At 43.4% G+C, this 23,816-nt stretch overlaps 1 protein-coding gene across 4 annotated transcripts in view; it reads left to right on the top strand.

The window, feature by feature from the left end:
• The window catches only part of amot (angiomotin), a 133,023-nt gene that overhangs the window by 30,625 nt on the left and 78,582 nt on the right, over positions 1 to 23,816 (top strand). The window contains exon 1 of one of the 4 annotated variants that reach the window (XM_068047320.1): positions 3,350 to 3,589. The exons of 1 other annotated variant lie outside the window; for it this stretch is intronic. The gene's annotated coding sequence lies outside the window, so the exon portion shown is untranslated. 2 more of the 4 variants (XM_068047319.1, XM_068047322.1) reach the window with 2 other exon arrangements.

Here is a 23,816-nt window from a genome sequence, read left to right as displayed (position 1 = left end):
ACATCCATATGTCTATCCAATGACCACTTAAATGCCCTTAAAGTTGGCGAGTCTACTACTGTTGCAGGCAGGGCGTTCCACGCCCCTACTACTCTCTGCGTAAAGAAACTACCTCTGACATCTGTCCTATATCTTTCACCCCTCAACTTAAAGCTATGTCCCCTCGTGTTTGCCATCCTCATCCGAGGAAAAAGACTCTCACTATCCACCCTATCTAACCCTCTGATTATCTTGTATGTCTCTATTAAGTCACCTCTCCTCCTCCTTCTCTCTAACGAAAACAACCCCAAGTCCCTCAGCCTTTCCTCGTAAGACCTTCCTTCCATACCAGGCAACATCCTAGTAAATCTCCTCTGCACCCTTTCCAAAGCTTCGACATCCTTCCTATAATGCGGTGACCAGAACTGCACGCAATACTCCAGGTGCGGCCTCACCAGAGTTTTGTACAGCTGCATCATGACCCCGTGGCTCTGAAACTCGATCCCCCTACTAATAAAGGCTAACACACCATATGCCTTCTTAACAGCCCTATTAACCTGGGTAGCAACTTTCAGGGATTTATGTACCTGGATACCAAGATCTCTCTGCTCATCTACACTACCAAGAATCTTCCCATTAGCCCAGTACTCTGCATTGCTGTTACTCCTTCCAAAGTGAATCACCTCACACTTCTCCGCATTAAACTCCATTTGCCATCTCTCAGCCCAGCTCTGCAGCCTATCTATGTCCCTCTGTACCCTACAACACCCTTCGACACTATCCACAACTCCACCGACCTTCGTGTCATCCGCAAATTTACTAACCCACCCTTCTACACCCTCATCCAGGTCGTTTATAAAAATGACAAACAGCAGTGGCCCCAAAACAGAACCTTGCGGTACACCACTAGTAACTAAACTCCAGGATGAACATTTGCCATCAACCACCACCCTCTGTCTTCTTTCAGCTAGCCAATTTCTGATCCAAAGCTCTAAATCACCTTCAACCCCATACTTGCGTATTTTCTGCAATAGCCTACCGTGGGGAACCTTATCAAACGCCTTACTGAAATCCATATACACCACATCCACGGCTTTACCCTCATCCACCTGTTTGGTCACCTTCTCGAAAAACTCAATAAGGTTTGTGAGGCACGACCTACCTTTCACAAAACCGTGCTGACTATCGCAAATGAACTTATTCTTTTCAAGATGATTATAAATCCTGTCTCTTATAACCTTTTCCATCTTCATGCAGTCTATACAGCTTTCTTCAACCACAGGTCCAATTTTTGTATCATCTACAAACTGTTATCTTTGGTTGTCATGAAGACCCTCACCGGCTAAGAATGAGGCACATTAATTTTGTCATATGAGCATTAATTTTTAAACTGTGGCTGGAGTGAAGAGATGAGTTGTTTGAAGACATCACCAGATATTTGACTGGAGACCATTTGCATACTAAAAGACAGTACTTGGAGAGACAAAGCAATTACTCCCTGGTCCAATTAACCCAAATAGGGTTTCATCACCAAACATTGAAGGTGTAAGAATGCTCGCATTCCAGTGTCTGCTAAGATGGAGAATCCACAAATCCAGGAGTGGTTAAACCAGCTGGTCACATGACTAACCTGCTGACCCAGGCTTTTTGAACTACACACAGGACAGTTTGAAGACAGACTGCAGATTGCAACTGAGCCTCTCCTGGCTGGCGCTCTCTCGCTTTCTCACAAACTTCCTGACCCACTGATGTCGCTTAAACCTCCTACATTAAACCAGGCAAAGGCTGAGAGGGAACCCCTAGACCCCTTTCTCACCTGGTCGTAACAGTGTTTAAAATAATAGTTTCTCTGTATCTATCTATTTCTTCTGGTGGGGGAATCCAGAAGAAAGGAACATAGTCTTAAAATTAGAACTAGCCCATTTGAGTGAAACCAGGAAACATTTTCTACACAAAAGATCATGGAAATCTGGACTTTGCTCCCTCCAAACGTGGGAAGCAGCAGGTACTTGTTAGAGCAGTTGGAATTGATACGCACAAGTGCTGAATTGGATGCTCCAAGGATCAGTGTTGGAATCTGTACCATTTCTTCTTTGCATTAACAACTTGGATTCAGAAGCTCAATGCAAACTGATCAATCTAGGAGGGAGGGGCTGTTGAATGCAAGGAGACAGCACTTGGGAAAATGTAATAAAAGATGTATTGAGTAGAATAACACATGAAATTTATTAAGACAAACATAAAGTATTCTGTGAATGGTGTTTAAAGAGAGTGAGGGGTTTTAGTGGGCATTGCTCCACATGGTCAATCATTTCGGAGCAACAAAGCAAATAGAATGTTAAGCTCTTGTGCACAAAATGGTAGGATAGAAGCCAGATTGAAACTGTTTGTTTAATACTTTGGTCAGCCCACACCTTGAACAGTGTGTCACATTCTGGCCATCAGGACAGAAGACAACTTCCTAGTGCCAGAGATCTTCAGGCGATCTGGACTGCCACTTCATAATCCAAGAGAGTCTGATAAGGAGACAAAAGTTCAAACTGGTAAAAGGCAAAGTTAGGAATTATGGCAGGAGGTTCCGCACACAAGAGTGATCAGTATGTGGAATGGTTCTTCGAGTCGAGCTGTGGAGGCAAACACCGTTTCCGTTTAGGAAATTTCAGTCGTGTCTCAGTCGTCTGCATGGGTCTTGTTTTGGACGGCTGTGAGGAGAGCTCTGCTTTGTGTTAAACATGCATAGAGCTTCATGATTGGAGAGTGATGTGTAGCAGGCAACATCATTCCCGCTTCTGGTCCCGTGCTTTAAAATGCCAGTGACATACAAACATTCAAAACCAAATGTGTGGTATAATTGCGCCCTTTAACAAATATTGGCTTCGAACTGTAAATAGATTCACTGTTCCATATGTTTAAATCGGGTTGCAACCGGTCCAGCTCTAATAGCTCGCACTTAGCCGATGCTGGACAGCTCTGGATGAGAGATGGGGGGAGCTTGATTGTTTTACTACAGACTTTTTTTGAAAATGTGGTTGCTGCTTCATTGTCATTCACCTATTGGCAATCGAGCCAGAAAATGTGGGGACATTAATCCAGTATTTTTTTAACTAGGTAACTTTAAATTGGCAGGCAGCAATCTTAACCTTTTGGTAAATGGATACCACGGAGCTGAAAATTGCGTCCCATGCGGGCTATCAAAGGGACAATGTGTCATTCTGGAAAGCGGCTACACTGCCAGCTTTGTTGGTGCCCTTACAGATTGACTTGCAAATAGCGAATGTGAAGAGTCTTGTGACTGCCAGATTACCAATGGGAGTCTGTGCAGGCGGGACTTCCCCTTCCTCCCCTCCCACCCCATCCTGAAGTTGCTGGATCCCCCCCTCAACCTCCAACCTCTCTCGAGTTCAAATGTAACTTTCTTTGTGCGTTTTAGTCGCTCTGAAGATTTTGCAAGCTCCATTCGCGGTTGCTGTGGTTTCCAAGGGGAGGTTCATTTCCTGCATTCCTATCATACTCCCAGAATGAGCGAGAACAGATTAATAATTACAACCAGCTTGATTCCTAAAGGAAGAGGAAGGAACTAGATGGGGGAAAGGAGAGGAACAAGAAAGAAGTATGATTTGTTTTGTTCTGGAGATTGTTGAAAAGTTTAATTTGTGGTTTCACTTGTAGAGCGGACGAATATATCAAGTGTAGTTTCTACACCGAGTAAGGAAAGCAGGTACTGAATTGTCTTGTAGTTACAATTGTTATGTACAACATTCCATCTTGTTCAAGAAAGACTGGTGGAAGGGGGGCGGCAGGGAGTTGCATTGTAGCCAAAGATTGTTTCAAAGGAACAACCGGCAACGTGCCTGGCAGGATATGTCTCTACGTGGCGATGTGGGAGGAATGATCGCAAAATCTCAGCCCGATGGTTTGCATTATTGAGAAAGCTCTGAAGTAGGTAAGTGCTCGATCTGCATGCACTTCGCTGTCACTGGGACAGGAATGTGAATGGTTGAAGGTGTCGCCAGATCACACGTCTGAGCCAGAAGCTGTAGGCATCTGTCTGTGCTGCGTACCGTGTAATGTGTTTCTCAATCTGCTTACATCCTCCCTTTCAATAACATGGACTTTTTCAAATTGATTTGATTCAATTGTTTTTCTTTTTATCACTCGTCTTAATTCATGCAGTATTTCTGTCCAGCGATTTTCTGTACTTGCTGATTTAACCGAACTTCTAACCACGCTGGAAATACACAATGAGCAGTTTATGTATGTTTTCAATTCAGAATATAACTATTTCGCAGCAAATTAGCTGAATTGCAACGTATGTGTGGAGGATGGAGTGATGCCTATCAACTAGTTTTTCACTTGACTACTTGAAGAACTAAGAGGCAGGAAGGGAAGATTCCCCCCCAAAATATTTCTTGTATCCATGAAAAGAGTTTGCTACTCAGAAAATATGTTTGCAAAACTTTTTTTTTTGCCAAACTTAATTGGGTAACGTTGTCATTGTGATGAGAGTAACACACTGTTCTTTGTTACTCTAGTCTAATTAAAGATAATCCTGGAGGTCGCAGTCTTCCTGTATTATACCTATACCAGAACCAAACAAAAATGTTTGTGTGCTGAAATACCCACAGTGATTCGTAAGATAGTGTTTTACAATGGAGCAGTTATCACCAATGTGTAACAGGAAGTGCCTGCTGTACACAAACTGCCTGGGAAAGAATTTTGCAACCTACAAGAATTCCATTTTCTTCGTGAACTTTGGAAAAATAGTAAATGCGAGTAGGAAGTGGGTAATATCACTTTATATTTTTAGTAAAATTGATAAATGAAGGAAACTATAGCCCAGCATGCGCTATACCACTTCAACATCCAAATGTCCTTTGTGAGGAAAGCAGTTTCATGTCACTATTCTTTACAGCACTGAACAAGATATGCTATCCATGCTGTGATTCAAATTATGTTTGTACACATGCATTGTGGATTTCTTGTTGAGGTTGATTTGAATGAGGTTAACCAATCAAGGATGCAGAAAAATTCAGGGACAGACAGCACCTTTCTGTGAAAACATTTATAGAAGTGCTGTCTGTCTGGGTTTTCAGGATTGTTTTTCATCCTGAGCTGATTTGGCTTGGTCCCTGCCCCTATTGTAACTGAGGAGTTCATATGTTTTAAACCAAGAGAGCAAAGTTTAAGCAGTTTATAAGTTCTCTGTAAAACCTGAGATTAAGTTAACATTCCTGAATTCATTCCCTGGTAACTGATATTTTATTGAGTTCATTTATATGGAATGTTGAGTGCATTTCTCCCACCCCTGTCCCAAGTGTTCTAGCATTGCCTTACAGTGCTGAAAAATAACATGATGGAACATTCAATGATGGGAAATTAGTTCCAGGAAGTGAAAATGGATGTAAGGCAAATAGGTAACGTAAGGGGTAGGGGAACATTTTCAGAAACGGTGACCATAGCAAGATTAAGTTAAATGGACTAACTGAAAAAAGAGGTAACAGTCAAAGGTAAAGGTACTTGACTAGAAAAAAGCAAGTTTTAGCAAAATAGAGGGAATAAATTGGAAAGAAAAAATGGCAGATGAAACAGTGGCTAAATAATAGGAAACTTTCGTACAAGACATGTTAGGATACGAACTAGAAATGTTCCCCCAAGAAGTTGTTCAGCAATAGAGAAACTATAATGAGACTTATGAGTTATATGAGAAATCTAGGGCCAATATAAAAGCACATCAAGCAAAATATAGAAAATATGGTGAAGTCAAAAAGAAGAGGCCGAGAGAGTGTATGAAAATGATTGGCAGTTAATAAAACACATAAAATATTTAAAATTATGGAGCCAGTTAGAAACAAAATGAAAATCTTCTCATGGTGGAAGAAGAAATGGTGGAGCTGCTATATGAGTGATTTGACAAAAAAAACTTGCATTTATATAACCTAAAAACCCACCTTTTCAACCAAGCTTTTGGTTTTACCATATTTATCTTCTCTCTTCCCCCATTTCTGTAAATTGCCATGGGACTTTAAAGGTGTTACGGATGCTATACAAATCCAAGGTGTTATTGTTTTCCTCAAGACACCCCAAAGTGTTCTATATTCAATGGAGTTCTTCTGAAGTGCATTACTATTATGTAGGCAGGCACATCAGCCATTTTACACACAGCTAGGTCTGCAAACAGTGAATCAATGACTGGATAATCTCGTTGATGTTGCTGGCTGAAGGAGGCTTATCAGCCTGGACACTGGAAGAACTCCTTGCTCTTCAGTGGTATCATGGGATTTTTTTTTTTTTACAACCATTTGATCCAGCAGACAGGCCCTCAGTTTTACATCGTACCCAAAGTTGGCACTTCAGTACTGCACAGTGGTGCTAGTCTAGATTATGTGCTCAATTTCAAGCATTGGTGGGGGAGTGCTGGGGGTGGCACACAGGGGAAACCGAGCCCCAAACAGTGTTGTCCCCCTAAGCTGTGCAGCAACCCAAAGTTCCCCACGCAGATTTGCGCACAAGTTGGCCCCTTTTCCTTTGTGGCCATGCAAATAAAAGTAAAGGGGTCACGCACTTAAATCCCATGCGCACACAAAAAAAAACTCTTACAGGGAACAGATCATTGCCCACAACCTATCCAGGGAAGGGTGCTAATAGAAGTGAAAAGGTACAAATGGGACATTGAAGCAATTAGAATGATTAACTAAAGATCATAAAGAACAGGATCAAGTATGGTTGTGATACCTCCTGCAGTAGAATTTCCTAGCACCATTCATCATCTAGGCTCACATAATTAAGGGGACTTGGCTAAAACAACAGTGTGTGTTTGGCTTCAGGAGAATGCAAAATTGGAGGGAAAGGGCTACTGAAGCTTGCCTAGAGAGATCATGGTTTAAAATAGTTCTGAGACGAGCTGGCAATTTAAAGCCTCCCTTGTTCTTGCTTTGAGAAACTAGGACAGTGTTACATAGAATTAGATAGAAATTACAATATAACAACAGCACATTTTGTCCAACCAGTTTATGTTGGTGGTTAACCTCCATGAGTAGTAGTTCCGATCCATTAGCTGACTCTGTCTCATATCCCCATCCTTCAACCACCCAGCTAACCTATTCTTAAATGGTCTCTGCTTCAATCACAAACTCTAGTAATGCATTCCACAGCTTCGCAACTCTCGGGAGGAAATTTTCTCCTGCTTTATGCCCTAAATCACTTGAATTTAAACTTTTTTAGACCCTTCAATCACAGAAGACATCTGTTTCTACTTTGTTCCATCTCTTCCTAATTTTGAACACATCTATCAATTTTCTCCATAATCTCAATTGTAAAGAAAATGCCAATATTTCAATTTTTTTCCCCAAAGTAGTGAATTTGTGTTGTACCCCCTCTCTTGTCTGAAGATGTTTCCAGAGTGGAAGGAGGGGTGGGGGGCATCCAAAACTGCAGACAGTGCTCCTACTGTGGTTGTAGTAAAGTTTTATGTGGATTCTCAATTGCATCTTGACTTTTTTTCTATCCCCTTCCATAAGACCCAGTATTCCATTAACCTAGAAATATATAGCAAGTGACCCAATGAGTGCGTGCTGGCATTTATGCTCTATGTGATCAAAAATTCTAGTCACATTAATCTACCCTGTTTTATGGCCTTATCTTCTTGAGATGCTGCTTTTAATGTCTTGTGAACCTGAACCCATAAGTCCTGCTCTTGCATATCATCCAACTTTCTCCTGTTCAAAGTATAATAATTGCTTTGCAGGGCATTGATGGAATCACATTGCATATGCAAGTCTTTCATAATGCTGTGAGTGAAGTGAAAAATGTGAGCTATCAATGTACAAGGCATGGGGTGTTGGAGTAGAGCAGATCATCTTTCTTTGGATTGCAGCAGGATTCATCCTTTCTGTTCTGTGAATGTTTTGACTAATTTTGCATAAATTCTCAGAAATATTCATATAACTGTATCAAATGGTGCAGGAAGGAGGGCTTTAGATTCTTGGGACATTGAGTTGGGTTCTGGGGGAGATGGGACCTGTACAGGTCAAATGGGTTGCACTTGAACAGAGCTGGGACCAATGTCCTTGCGGTGCAGTTTCCAAATGGTATTTGGGGTTGGAGGGAGGTTTAAACTTACTTGGCAGGGGAATGGAAACTAGGACGCAACATTAGAGAGGAAAAACAAGGTCCACAATGAATTGGGAGAGACTAAGAAATAGTAAGGTATTAGATGGCATCAGAGTAAGAAGGAATGCAATAAGGTCTTAATTACATTTACAATGCATGTATGTGATTGCACGGAATGTGGTAAATAATGGCGACCTGCAGGCGCTGGTAGCCACATGGGAGTATGATGTTGTGCTGATAATGAAGATCTGGCTCAAAAAAGGGCAGAACTGAGTACTAAATATTCCTGGATACAAGGTGTTCAGGAAAGATAGGGAAGGAAGGAAAGAAAGGAGGAGGGGTGGCAGTATTGATTGTCATGCAGGCCCCCACCTGCCAAGAATGCAGCACATTAATTTTGCCACATGAACATTGCTTTTTAAACTGTTGCTGGAGTAAAGAAAGAACTTGCTTTAAAAAAAATACACCAGACCCTTGACTGGAATGACATTTGCATAGTAACAGACTGTACTTGGAAAGGACAAAGGGGCCACTCCCTGCTCCAATGTAATCCACAATGGACTTTTGATTACCAGACGTTGAAGGTGGAGAAGCTAGCATTCCAGGTTGACTGCTAAGATGCTCCCAACACACAGACAAAACCTGGTCAAACCAGTCAATCACGTGACCACCTGCTGGCCAACTAGGGGAGTTTTAAATTGGAGAAACTGTGTTTGAATTCGGAAAGCTCTTTGCTCCTGGACTGACTGGAAAAGACCTCTCTCCTATCTGCTCTCATCTCGTTCGCACCAGCTTCGGAATCCATTGAAGACATATGAACCCCGAGAGAGAAAAGTCTCCTACAATAAACAAGGTTTAAGAAGAATACTGGGCCCCAACAAAAAGCAAGATCTACATACAAGCAAGGACTACAGCAAGCTCGAAGCAGAGTGACAAAAACCCCTCTTCAGAGATTGCCTCAAACCTCTGCTTTATTTCTCTTCTCTTTTCTGTCTCTATTTGCATGTGCGTATCATGTATGCATGTTAGCGTGGGCGCGGCGTGTATCTGTAGGCGTTAACCGAATTAGAGTTTAAGTTTTAATAAATTGCACTTTTCTAATTTAAACCTAAGAAAGCCTATTTATGCACATTTCTTTGCCTTATAATTGGAAAGCGGTGAACAAGGATTCAGCAAGGGGAAACTCAAAACACGGTGTGTTTAAAAATAAAATCCTGTTACAGTAAGACCAGGTGAAGGCTAAAAGGGACCCCTAGACACCTTTCTCACTTGGTCGTAACCATGATTAAGGATAGTGTTACTGTGCTGGAGAGAGAGGATGTCCTGGAGGGGACAAGGAAAGAATCTGTTTGGTTAGAGCTAAGGAACAAGAGGTATCATTACACTACTAGGTGTATTCTATAGGCCTCCAACTAGTGGGATAGATGTAGAGCAACAAATTTGCAAGGAAATGACAGAGTAGTTTAACGGGGGACTTTAGTTATCCGAAAATAGACTTGGATAGTAATAGTGTAAAGGGCAGAGGGGGAAGTGTTTATGAAGTCTGTTTAGGAGAATTTTCTACAGTATGTTTCCAGTTCAAAGAGGAAGGAAACATTGCTGGATCTGGTTCTAGGGAATGAAGTGAGACAAAGTGGATCAAGTATCAGTAGGGTAACATTGTGGGGGCGGGGGGGGGGGTTGGTCAGTGAACATAGTATCATAAGGTTTAGGTTAGCTATGGAAAAGGACAAAGAGCAATCCAGAATAAAAATAATTAATTGTTGGAGGCGGGGTGGGGGGTGGGGTGCAGTGGGGTGCAATTTGAATGGGGTGAGAACAGATTTGTCCCAGGTAAATTGAAATCTAAAATCGGTAGGCAAAACTATAATTGAACAGTGGGCTGCCTTTAAAGAAGAGAGAGTTCAGTTACAGTCGAGGTACATTTCCAAGAGAGGGACCGGTAGGACAAACAAATCCAGAACTCCCAGGATAATGAAAGAGATATAGAATAAGATGAAGCAGAAAAGAGTTTGTATATGACAAATGTCAGGTTGATAGTACAAGAGAGAACCAGGCTTAATATAGAAAGTTCAGAGGGGAAGTGAAGAAATGAGAAGCAAAGAGAGAGTATAAGAAGAGACTGGCAGCTAACATAAAAGGGAATCCAAAAGTCTTTTATAGGCATATAAATAGTAAAAGGGCGGTAAAAGGAGGAGTGGGACTGGTTAGGGACTAAAAAAGGGATTTACACATGGAGGCAGACAGCTATATACCTTCCTCCAGTCCAGAAAGCATTCACCTTTGTTTCCTGTCACTCAGCCAATTTCATATCCATGGCTGAGATACTAAATGAGTACTTTGCATCTGCCTTTACCAAGGAAGAAAATGCTGCCAGTCATAGTGAAAGAGGAGGTAGTTGAGGCACTGGATGGGTTAAAAATTGATAGAAAAGGTATTAGAAAGGCTGAAAGTTGATAAGTCACCAGGACTGGATCAGATGCATCCAAGGATACTGAGGGAAGTAAGGGTGTTAATTGCAGAGGCACTGGCTATAATCTTCCAATTCTCATTAGATATAGGGATGGTGCCAGAAGACTGGAGAATTGCAAATATTACGCCCTGTTGAATAAAGGGTGTAAGGATAAACCCAGAACTACAGGTCTGTCAGCTTAACCTCTGTTGTGGGAAAGCTTTTATAAACAATAGTCTGGGACAAAATTAACGGTCATTTGAACAAATATGGATTAATTAAGGAAAGCCAGCAGGGATTTGTTGAGGGCAAATCATGTTTTACGAATTTGATTGAGTTTTTTGATGAAGTAACAGAGGGGGTTGATGATGGTAATGTGATTGATATACATGGACTTCCAAAAGGCGTTTGATAAAGTGCCACATAACAGCCTTGTCAGCAAAGTAGAAGCCCATGGAATAAAAGGGAGTGGCAACATGGATATGAAATTGGCTGAGTGACAGGAAACAAAGGTGAATGCTTTTTGGACTGGAGGAAGGTATATAGTGGGGTTCCCAGAGGTTGTTACTAGAACCACTGCTTTTTCTGGTCTATATTAATGACCTAGACTTGGGTGTACAGGGCAAAATTTGCAGATGACACAAAACTTGGAAGTATTGTGAACTGTGAGGAGGATATTGATAGACCTCAAAATATCGACAGGCTGGTGGAGTGGGCGAACACGTGGCAGATGAAATTTAATAGAGAAATGTGAAGTGCTACATTTTTACATTTTGGTAGGAAGAACAAGGAGAGCCAATATTAAGTAAAGGGTACAGGAGCAGAGCAGAGGGACATGGGACTATAGGTTCACAATCGTTGAAGGGCAGATTGAGCAAGTGGTTAATAAGGCATACGGGATCCAGGGCATTATAAATAGAAGCATAGAGTACAAAACCAAGGAAGTTATGGTGAACCTTTGTAAAGCACTGGTTTGGCCTCAACTGCAGTGTTGTGTCCATTTCTGGGCACCACACTTTAGGAAAGATGTGAAGACATTAGAGATGCTGCAGAAAAGATCTACAGGAATGGTTTAGGGATGAGAGGATTTATGAGGATAGATTGGCATAGCTGGGACTGTTCTTTTTAGGGAAGAGAAGGTTGAGAGAAGATATGATGGAGCTGTTCAAAATCATGAGGGGACAGGACAGAGTAGATAGGGAGAAACTGTTCCTGTTGGCGGAAGGGTCGATTACCAGAGGACATGGATTTTAGGTGATGGGAAAAATAACCAGAGCAACATGAGGAAAATCTTTTCTACACAGCAAGTGGTCAGGATCTGGAATGCACTATCTGAGAATGTGATGGCAGATTCAATCGTGGCTTTCGAAAGGGAATTGGATAATGATGTAAAGAGTAAAAAATTGAAGGGGCAGAGGACTGGGACTATCAGTGTTGCTCTTGCAGAGAGCTGGCACAGACATGACAGGCCAAATGGCCTCCTTCTGTGCTGTAATCATTCTATGATTCTGAGTTTCTCTAATTCACTGGTTCTAATGGTTTGGCCAATCCTGATGATCTGGGATTTCCCTATGCTGTCATTGGAAAGAGGATGCATCCAGCAAGAGAGAATGAATGTATGGGCAGTGATCATCTTGAGTTAATATACTGTTTCATTTTTGCTCTTAATTTTTAAATGTTTTTGGGGTTCTGTGTAACACTTGAACCTTAAAGATTGCATCTCACTTCCTTTATGAAATCTCAATTTAGTTACTTTTAAAACATCACACCCACACCACACTGACCAATTCAATTTCCTTTTCTTGCCTTCTGCTGCTCCAAGTCTTGTAGTATTATTAGCATCCATGCTCGTTTAAGTACCTGCTGGCTTCCTTCCCCGGGAAATATTTCTCTGTTCCTCCTCCGCAGTTTTTGACATTCCACTCAAAATCTAGAGAGACTGTTAATGATCTGTTGCAGTGTTGTAAAATATCTTTGTTAATGAGGTGTTGCAGTCTAACTATAGCAGAAAATTTTTTAATTCTGAGGTAGCGGGATGGTGTGGAGAGAAATTAACCTGACGTCGTCACATAGAAACATTGCTTTATCTTCTGACACAGCCGGTTGATGTTAATAAGTAACTAAATCTGCAAAGGTCAACAACAAAGTTATTTTGGCCATTCTTTAAAACTGAATCATATAATCTATGTTTGCTAGTAATAAATAAACTGTTCACTATTTTTCCCCTCTAGTTCTCTTTCCTCCTGTTCTGTAGATGCGTGCTCATGTTGTGGCGCTAGTCAGCTTCTTTGATCTTGTTCATAAAGATGTTTTTTCATGTTTGAGCCCAAACAATGAATGTTAGGTTATTCAACTTTGGGAGCATCACAAACAAACTTGGTTCTGCTCCTTATTCTAGAACCATATGTGTACATTTTCTAACACCTTGATAGTGGTCAGGAACAGGTGCTCTGGGTGACTTTTTTTCATTTTTCCTAGGCTGGAGACATTGAGGCTTATTGTAGTGACCATACTGCATGCTGGTTGTCAATTAACTCTGCATGGACCTGGGAATCTAACCTATGACCTTCCTGGTCTGTGTGGCTTAGTTCCTTGTGGAAAAGTACAACTGTGCCATTTATTAACAAAAAATTGGTGCATTAAGCTTTTGAACAAAAAAAATACGGTGTTGCAAATTTTAAACAAAAATAGAAAATACTGAGTCGCTGAGCAAGTCAGGCATTATCTCTGAAGAAAACATGAGTCAGTTAACATTTCAGGTATAAGCCCTTCCTCAGAAATAACCTATAATTGTTTCCCTTTGTGGCAGTGCATGGTCTTAATTTGGTTCCTCACCCTGCGTTCATTATCCTATCACCAAGGGCATTGAGGCATTTTAAGTGTGAACCTTGCCTAAGAACGTAGGAATAGGAGTAGACCATTCAGCTCCTTGAGCCTGTTTGACCATTCAATGAGATCATGGCTGATCTGTAGCTGAACTCCATCCACCCACCTTGACTTCACATGCTTTTATACCCTTGTCTAACAACAATCTCCATCTCAGATTTAAAATTATTAATTGAACTAGCATCTACTGCTTTTGGTGGGAGTGATCCACACTTCTACTGCCTTGATGGTGAATCTGCCCTGCATTCCTTCCGAGGCCAATATGTCCTTCTAAGGTGTGGTGCCCAGAACTTTATGCAGAACTGCATTTGTGGTCTAACCATGGCTTTGCATAGCTGCAGCAAAACTTCCTCCCCTTTGTATTCTAGCTCTATAGGTAAAAGACTAACATTCTATTAGCCTTTTTGATTGTTTTTTGTGCCTGACTACAACATTTTAGTGATCTGTGAATGTGGACTTCTACATCTCTGGACCTCCACTGTTCCTAGCTTTTCACCATTTAAATAATACTCGGATCTGTCCTATTTTGATCCAAAATAGATGACTTTGCACTTGGGTGTGAGCCATGCCTTAGTTGGTTGCCCTCTTGCCTCTGAGTGAGAAGGTTGAGAGTTCAAGGTCCATTCCAGAACTTGAGCACAAAAATCCAGGCTGATACTCTAGTGCAGTACTGAAAGAGTGTTGCACTGTCGAAGGTGCTGTCTTTCTGATGAGACGTTAAACCAAGGCCCCATCTCTCTCAGGTGGACGTAAAAGATCCCATGGCACTATTTCGAAGAGGAGCAGGGGAGTTATCCCCAGTGTTCCAGCCAATATTTATCCCTCAATCAACATCATAAAAATAGATTATCGGGTCATTATCACATTGCTGTTTGTGGAAGCTTGCTGTGTGCAAATTGGCTGCTGTGTTTCCTGCATTAAAACAGTGACTGCACTTCAAAGCTACTTCATTGGCTGTAGAGTGGCTTTGTGGAACATCCTAAGGTCATGAAAGGCGCTATATAAATGCAAGGCTTTCTCGCTCTCTTGCAAGCTTGTTCTCTCTCTTTCTGCATTGAAATCCATCTGCCACAGTTTTGCCCACTTTATCAATAGCTCTTCATAATCTTATGCTCGCATCTGCAGTAATTACTATTCCATCAATCTTTATGTCATCAGCAAACTTGGATATATGCTCAATATTGTGTTATCTAATCCATTAATAAATATAATGAATAGTTGAAGCCCCAGCACAGTTCCTTGTGGGACACCACTAGCCATTTTCTTCTAATTCAAGTACATACACATTTACCCGACCTCTGTCCTCTTCTGCTTACCCAATTTCCTAATCAGGTCAATAATTTGCCTTCAATTCCATGAGCTTCAATTTTAGCTAACAGTCTCTTAGGTGGAACTTTATAGAATCTCACACCTACAGTGTGAGATCTCCCCTAGGAACTGGTCTTGTGCCATTTAGTCTTGACACTGATTTCAGTACAACAATGACATTATGAAGCAAAGTTTTAAAAGGCTTTACATTTCATTTTTTAAGTCATCTATCCTTTTGAGCCTTTAATATTAGTTGGCAGTTGGAAGGTGAAAAATTGTAATTGTGCAACTTGCTACTTTAAATGGTATGCAGTACGCCTCCAATATGCAGGTATGTAAAGAGAAAAAGACTGGTAAAGACATATGTAAGTCCCTTACAGTCAGAAACGGGAATTTATTATGGGGAATAAAGAAATGGCTGAACAACTAAATGCATACTTTGGTTCTGTCTTCACAAAGGAGGACACAAATATCATACCAGAAATGTTTGGGAACACAGGGCTTAGCGAGAGAGAGGAACTGAAAGAAATCAGTATTAGTAGAGAAATGGTGTTGGGGAAATTGATGGGATTGAAGGCCGATAAATCCCCAGGGCCTGATAATCTACATTCCAGAGTACTTAAGGAAGTGGCCCTAGAAATAGTGGATGCATTGGTGGTCATCTTCCAAGATTCTATAGACTCTGGAACAGTTACTACAGATTGGAGGGTAGCTAATGTAACCCCACTATTTAAAAAGGGAGGTAGAGAGAAAGTAGGGAATTATAGACTAGTCAGCCTGACATCAGTAGTGGGGAAAATTCTAGAGTCCATTATCAAAGATTTTATAGTAGAGCACTTAGAGAACAGTGGTAGAATTGGACAGAGTCAGCATGGATTTACGAAAGGGAAATCATGCTTGACAAATCTACTAGAATTCTTCAAGGATGTAACTAGTAGAGTTGATGAGGGGGAGCCAGTGGATGTGGTTTATTTGGACTTTTAGAAGGCTTTTGACAAAGTCCCACATAAGAGATGAGCATGTAAAATTAAAGTGCATGGGATTGGGGGTAGTGTATTGCGATGGATAGAAAATTGGTTGGCGGACAGGAAACAAAGAGTAGGGATAAATGGGTCTTTTTCCGAATGGCAGGCAGTGACTAGTGGGGTACCTCAGGGATTGGTGCTAGGACCCCAGCTATTCGCAATATACATTAATGATTTAGATGAGGGAACTAAATGTAATATCTCCAAATTGGCAGATGACACAAAACTGGGTGGGAGGGTGAGTTGTGAGGAGGATGCAGAGAGGCTTCAGGGTGATTTGGACAAGTTGAGTGAGTGGGCTAATGCATGGCAGATGCAGTATAATGTGGATAAATGTGAGGTTATCCACTTTGGTAGTAAAAACAGGAAGGCAGATTATTATCTAGCTATAAACTGAGAGAGGGGAATGTGCAACGAGACCTGGGTGTTCTCGTACACCAGTCATTGAAGGTAAGCATGCAGGTGCAACAGGAGGTAAAAAAGGCAAGTGGTATGTTGGCCTTCATAGTGAGAGGATTCCAGTACAGGAGCAGGGATGTCTTGCTGCAATTATACAGGGCCTTGGTGAGGCCACACCTGGAATATTGTGTGCAGTTTTGGTCTCCTTATCTGAGGAAGGATGCTCTTGCTACAGCGGGAGTGCAACGAAGGGTTACCAGACTGATTCCTGGGATGGTGGGACTGACGTATGAGGAGAGATTGAGTCGGTTAGGATTATATTCGCTGGAGTTCAGAAGAGTGAGGGGGGGATCTCATAGAAACCTATAAAATTTTAACAGGACTTGACAGGGTAGATGCAGGAAGGATGTTCCTGATGGTGGGGGAGTCCAGAACCAGGGGTCATAGTCTAAGGATACGGGGTAAACCTTTCAGGACTGAGATGAGGAGAAATTTCTTCACCCAGAGAGTGGTGAGCCTGTGGAATTCGCTACCACAGAAAGCAGTTGAGGCCTGAATGTTTTCAAGAAGGAGTTAGATATAGCTCTTGGGTCTAAAGGGATCATAGGGTATGGGGCAAAAGCCAGAACAGGCTACTGAGTTGGATGATCAGCCATGATCATAATGAATGGCAGAGCAGGCTCGAAGGGCCAAATGGCCTACTCCTCCTATTTTCTATGTTTCTATACTCTTTTGACCTGCAGCATTCTGTTAAAGAGATTAGTAATAGCAAAAACATGTGCACGTGGGACCTGATGTGAGTTAGGATGCGGGTAACAGAGTTTTGGATGAGCTCAACCAATCCAACAATGCCTCAGTTTTAAAGTTCTCATACTTGTGTTTAAACCCTTCCGTCTTGCGCTTCCTTATCTCTGTAACCTCCAACAGCCCTCCGACCTCTGTGCTGTTCCAATTCCGGCCTCTTGCGAATCCCCAAGTTTCATCACTCTGCCATCAGTGACCATGGCTTCAGCTGTTAAATGGGTCCAAGCCATTCAGTAAAGAATGAAGCTAGATGCAGATCCTTTTCTAGTCAGTTTATTCACAGAATGCAGCATTACACATCTCTGCCTTCCTTTCACTAACTATACTTGTGACCAGTAGGCTCTCTTTATATTCACATCCTTAATTGAACAATGGCCTTCAGCTCTTTAACTTAAACAACATAATTAACCATTAAAATCAGCTGCCCAGGCCCGAAGCTCTGGATTTCCCTCCCTAAACCTGTGCCTTGATACTTGTTTCCTCCTTTAAGACACTCCTTAAAACCTACCTCCTTGACTAAGATTATGATCACCTGTCCTAATACATCCTCATGTGGCTTAGTGTCAAATTTTGTTAATACTCCTTTTTTTTATTTGTTTATGGGATGTGGGTGTCACTGGTTAGGCCAGCATTTATTGCCCATCCCTAATTGCCCTTGCGAAGGTGGTAGTGAGCTGTCTTCTTGAACCGCTGCAGTCCTTGGGATGTAGGTACACCCACAGTGCTGTTTGGGAGAGCGCTCCATGATTTTGACCCGGTGACAGTGAAGGAACGGCGATATAGTTCCAAGTCAGGATGGTGTGCGGCTTGGAGGGGAACTTGCAATTAGTGGTGTTCCCGTGCATCTGCTACCCTTGGCCTTCTAAGTGGATGGGGTGCAGGTTTGAAAGGGGCTGTTGAAGGAGCCTTGGTGAGTTGCTTCAGTGCATCGTGTAGATGGTACACACTGTGTATCGTTGGTGAAGGAAGTTAATGTTGAAAGTGGTGGATCGGGTACCAATCAAGCGGGCTGCTTTGTCCTGGACGGTGTTGAGCTTCCTGAGTGATGTTGGAGCTGCACCCATCCAGGCAAGTGGAAAGTATTCCATCATACTCCTGACTTGTGCTTTGTCGAAGGTGGCAAAGCACTGGGGAGTCAGGAGGTGAGTTACTCGCTGCAGAATTCCAAGCCTCTGACCTGCTCTTGTCGCTACAGTATTTATGTGGCTGGTCTAGTTCAGTTTCTGGTCAGTGGTACCCCAGGATGTTGATAGTGGGGGATTCAGTGATTGTAATGCCATTGAATGTCGAGGGGAGATTGTTGGATTCTTTCTTGTTGGAGATGGTCATTGCCTGGCACTTGTGTGGTACGAATGTTACTTGCCATTTATTAGCCAAAGCCTGGATATTGTCCAGGTCTTGCTGCACCTGGACACTGGCTGCTTCAGTATCTGAGGAGTGGTGAATGGTGCTGAACATTGTGCAATCATCAGCGAACATCCCCACTTCTGACCTTTATGATGGAGGGTAGGTCCTGTGGAGTGCCTTGGGACATTTTACATTAAAGGCGCTATATAAATGCAAGTTGTTGTTGGGCACTGATTTCTCCTAGCTAGTCTGTGTTGTGGAGCTGAGAGGCCTGCTTTTACAGTACCATTCTTAAGTATGTAGTGATCTCTTAAATTAAAGTGGGTATAGCAACAGCTTCAAGGTAATTTCACTTGAGAGTGAGCTGTGCTTTTCGTAGAAGTGATTTTTTTTTTGCTTTATTGTAATTCTGGTGAGATCTTCGTTATTATGAGAACTACTGTGTGTGTGTATCGAGCAAACCTTGCAAGGCAACACAGTTTATGGAAATGCAGTAGAACTCTGTTTATAAGGATCTCTTCGGAAGTCTTATAAAAATGTGTAAAGAGGAAGAATGAGTTAGTTCCCTACTTGTGAGAAAGCCAAAGAAATGTGTTTGATTGTTATTATGTCGGAGTCTCATTACAAGCTCTTGCTTTTGCTTCATTTTGATTATGATTTCTGAACTGAATTTGAGTAGGATTGTTTGCCTGTTTTAGTGGGTGGAGGTGTACAAGTTTAATGGAGTAGTCCTTGAAGGTTTTCTGTGGATATTTTTTAGTCCAAAAAGTATTGCCCAACAGTCTGCTGAGAGAGTGCAAACCATTGTGACATGTGAGTGGCTGATTTATGGAAGCAGTTGGCAGATAGAACATTTGTGATTGGTGGTCATGATACAAGTTTGCAATCCAAATATAGGGAAGCTGTTGGTTGCTCTTCGCTCTGTGCAGAGCAGGGATTTGATTCTTTACCCTCCTTTCTTTCCTCCTGTCCTCCCTTGCAGGCTACTTTGTAAGTACCTTGATCCAGGTGGCTACCTGAGTTGAGATCAGCTAACTCAGTAGGGATTGAGGATTGAACTGGGAATTTCCACATCTGTTTCACTCCCGTTTACCTCACTGGGCAGTGCATTTAGATGCTAAGTGAGAGCTGTCCGTGCTACTGCCACATGTAGCCCCAAGTCCTGATCATCCTGCTTTTGAAGCCCAAGCAACTCAGTACCATTTGCATTTATTTATATTTCTTGCTGCTTTATTTTTGTTTGAATTTTATGAGCTTGGTGATATAGAAAGGGCTGTTTTAAGTGTTGTCTCATTTTAAGATAAATCCTAAATCAGGACGCCAAAATCTTTCGGCATCAACAATATGGGACATAAGCAAATTATAAGGGAGATTAATTTAAAATATGTAGCCTGACTTTTACCATCACTGACATGGACCCCGCGTCCACCATCTCCACTGCATGGCTCGGATAAAGGGGAGAAAGTGGTCAAAATGAGAAAAAGTTTTGTAGTGTGACATTTAGAAGAATTGGCCAAAATCATAGTGTCATAACAGCACAGAGGCCATTTGGCCCATCGAAGCCATGCCGGCTCTCTGCACAGCAATCCGACCAATTCCATTCCCCGGTTCTATCCCCGTAGACCTCTACGTTTATTTTCCTCAAGTGCCCATCCAGTTCCATTTTGAAATCATTCATCATCTCTGCTTCCACCATCCGCATAGGCAGCGAGTTCATTACCGTTCACTGCGGAAAAAAAGTTCTTCCTCACATCCCCCTGCATCTCTTGCCCAAAACCTTTAATCTGTGTTCCCCTAGTTTTCTACCATCAGTTAATGGGAAAAGCTCCTCTTTGTCTACCCTAGCCAAACCTGTCAGAATCTTGCACACCTCTATCAAATCTCCCCTTAATCTCCTTGGTTCCAAGCAGAACAACCCCAGCTTCTCTGGCCTAACCTTGTAGCTAAAATCCTCATCCCTGGAACCATGTTAGGAAATCTCCTCTGCACCCTCTCAAGGATCCTCATATCCTTCCCAAAGTGCGGTGACCAGAAATTTGACGCAGTACTCTAGGGGACATGGGTTCGAATCCCAACACGGCAGATGGTGGAATTTGAATTCAATTAATAAATCTGGAATTTAAAAAAAACTAGCCTAGCGGTGATCACAAAACCATTGTCGATTGTTGTAAAAACCCATCTGGTTCACTAATGTCCTTTAGGGAAGGAAATCTACCGTCCTTACCTGGTCTGGCCTACATGTGACTTCAGACCCACAGCAATGACTCTTAAATGACCTCTGAAATGGCGTAGCAAGCCACTCAGTTGTATCAAACTGCTACAAAGTTTAAGAAAAGGAATGAAACCGGACGGAGCACCTGGCATCGACTTAGGCACTGGAAAGCGCAAACCCAACCCTGTCGACCCTGCAAAGTCCTCCTTGTGCAGGCTTGTGCCAAAATTGGGAGAGCTGTCCCACAGACTAGTCAAGCAACATAAATAAAAACAAGAAATGCAGAAAATACTCAGCAGGTCTGGCAGCATCTGTGGAGAGAGAAGCAGAGTTAACGTTTCAGGTCAGTGACCCTTCTTCAGAACCTTGTTCACCTAGTCAAGCAACAGCCTGACATAGTCATATTCACCGAATCATACCTTGCAGACAATGTCCCAGACACCACCATCACCATCCCTGGGTATGTCCAGACCCACCAAAGGTGGCAGCACAGTGATATGCAGTCGGGAGGGAGTTGCCCTGGGAGTCCTCAACATTGACTCCGGACCCCATGAAGTTTCATGGCACCAGGTCAAACATGGGCAAGGAAACCTCCTGCTGATTACCACCTACCCACCCCGGCTGATGAATCAGTGCTTCTCCATGTTGAACACCAGTTGGAAGAAGCACTGAGGGTAGCAAGAGCACAAAATGTACTCTGGCTGGGGGTTCAATGTCCATCATCAAGAGTGGCTCGGTAGCACCACTACTGACCGAGCTGGCCGAGTCCTAAAGGATATAGCGGCTAAACTGGGTCTGCAGCAGGTGGTAAGGGAACGAACAAGAGGGAAAAACCTATTTGACCTCATCCTCACTGATCTACCTGCTGCACATACATCTGCCCATGACAGTATTGGTCGGAGTGACCACCACACAGTCCTTGTGGAGACCGTCCCATTTTCACGCCGAGGTTACTCACCATCGTGTTGTGTGGAACTACCACCGTGCTAAATGGGATAGATTTCGAACAGATCTAGCAATGCAAAACTGGGCATTCATGAGGTGCTGTGGGACATCATCAGCAGCAGAAATGTATTCAACCACAATCTGTAACCTCATGGCCCAGCATATCCCCCACTCTACCATTACCATCAAGCCGGGGGACCAATCCTGATTCAATGAAGAGTGCAGGAAGGCAAGCCAGGAGCTGCACCAGGCATACCTAAAAATGAGGTCAAAACAAAGACTGCATTTGCTGACAACGCTACCGCTAGTGGGCGCTGTTGTGGCACATGCGCAAATGCAGCATGTGCCACTAAAACGTCACAGACTGCGACTTTAGGCAGCTGCCAGGACTAAAGATGGTGCTGCTCAAATAATCACACTGAGGCAACCTAACAACCACATGTTAGCCACAATGGCGGAGTGAGAGAGTGAACGAGCAGGCCGGGGGGAGGGAGGGGGGGAGGTGGCCGGGGAGGGAGCGGGTCGGGGAGGGAGGGAGGGGGGCAGCGGGCAGGGAAGGGAGGCGGGGAGCGGGCCGGGGAGGGTGGGGGGAGTGGAGCGGGCCTGGTAGGAGCGGAGCGGCCAACGAGTGGGCGAGCGAACGGCCCAGTGACGGAGGGAAGCGGAGCGGCCGGAGACAGCAGCGTGAGGGGCGGGGGTGCGTTTTTCTACGCATGTGCCATAAATTTGCAACGGCAAAAGACTTAACAAACTTACCCGCACCCGGCGACACCAAGGTCTTCGGCCGCTCGCTCCCCGCGGCTCTCTACGGCCTCTCGCTTCCGGTCCCCTCCATCCAGCCGTTCTCTCCAGTTGCAGATCCCCCATCCAGCTGCTTTCTCCCCTACTTCTCAACTGTACTTCAGACATTGCAGCTGTCTGGTCCCTGCCTTTTGCATCCCTCTCTTCAGGAGCTTCTGAATTTAACTCCCTCCCACTTAACCCCCCACACCCCCTCTCTACCTCCCCCCACCTCCCCACTCTTCCCCCACCTCCCCTCCCTCTTCCCCTTCACAACCCCCTCCCTCTTCCCCTTCACAACCCCCTCCCTCTTCCCCCTCACAACCCCCCCTACCCCTTCACAACCCCTCCTCTCCCACCCCATCCCTTCACAACCCCCTCCCTCTTCTCTCTCCGCTCCCCCCGCCCCAAGGACCACACCGCAGTTGAATATCTGAAGTGCAGTTGCAAAGTCGGGAAAAGAACATCAAAAACCTCAACAATTCCAGGTTTATTTATTGAGAAATTTTATTAAGTGCATTAAACATTCGAGGCACTGCTGTGCATGGATACATGAGTGTTGTGTCGCCAGCTTTCCCGTGAGACAGACAGGCCGAGTCTCTGCTATGCAGAACTAAAGAGATTGTTCCTGGAGAGCCTTGTGGTGAATGAACGCTTGGCTCTCTATTCCACTACTGTATTGTCCATGTGAAGAAGGCAAAGTCACAAGAGTCTGAGCTCAGTCTATTCTTGGTGAATGTTCCCCAAACGCATCCCAATGTGCATTCCCACTTCATCCATAAATGCAATGTTCCTTTCCGTATCATGACATGCTCCGCAGCATGATCCAGTTGCCTTTGTTGCTTGAATGCTGACCTTAAGTCTCAAGGATTGTTTTCTCAAGGGCATGTTTTACGTGAAAAGAAATAAGGAAAGAACATCAGTGTCAGAGCTTCCCTCCTCCAATGAAATTACTGTTGAGCATGCTATATGTTCTGCAGTAAAGTCATGTACTGATAACACCGCCAATGAATCACTTAGTACCCACCTCAGCTGTAGGAGGCAGGATGATGTTACTGCCCCTATCTCGTGATGGTTCAATGCTGCTCTCGGAAAACATGAATGATGTGAGGGTGCAGGAAAAAGAAGCACATTTCTTTTGGACTATGAACATAAAGCAGACCATTTAGCCCAGCTGTTCCCTGCTAGTGGTTATGCTACTCCTGCGCCTTCCCATCTGCTCCCATTTAATCCTGCCTACTACTATCAGCATCACCTTCCATTTCTTTCGCTCTTATCTATCTTTGCCTTCAAGCAACACTGAGGATGGAGAACGGTGTGACTGCACTCCCATCTCACCAGTTGTGTACACAGCAAGAGCATTCACATTTGTGCTACCACTGGACATGGCATGCTTGTTTCTTTCAGTGCTCAGTCTCTTCTTTCTGAATGTTCCCCAAGTGCTTGACTGCTTTGGATGCCCTCTCTGCTTGACAGGCAGCAGCTGGCAATTGCGGAGTCTCACAAGGCTCTGCATGGTTGTTTCAAGGGAGGATGGTGAAACATGTGGCTATGTGTCCATGTGCACGGC

The sequence above is a fragment of the Heterodontus francisci genome, chromosome 15 (genome assembly GCF_036365525.1).
Source record: "Heterodontus francisci isolate sHetFra1 chromosome 15, sHetFra1.hap1, whole genome shotgun sequence".
NCBI lineage: Eukaryota > Metazoa > Chordata > Chondrichthyes > Heterodontiformes > Heterodontidae > Heterodontus > Heterodontus francisci.
The sequence above is the reverse complement of the archived record's forward strand: the minus strand, read 5'-3'. Positions and strand labels throughout refer to the sequence as shown.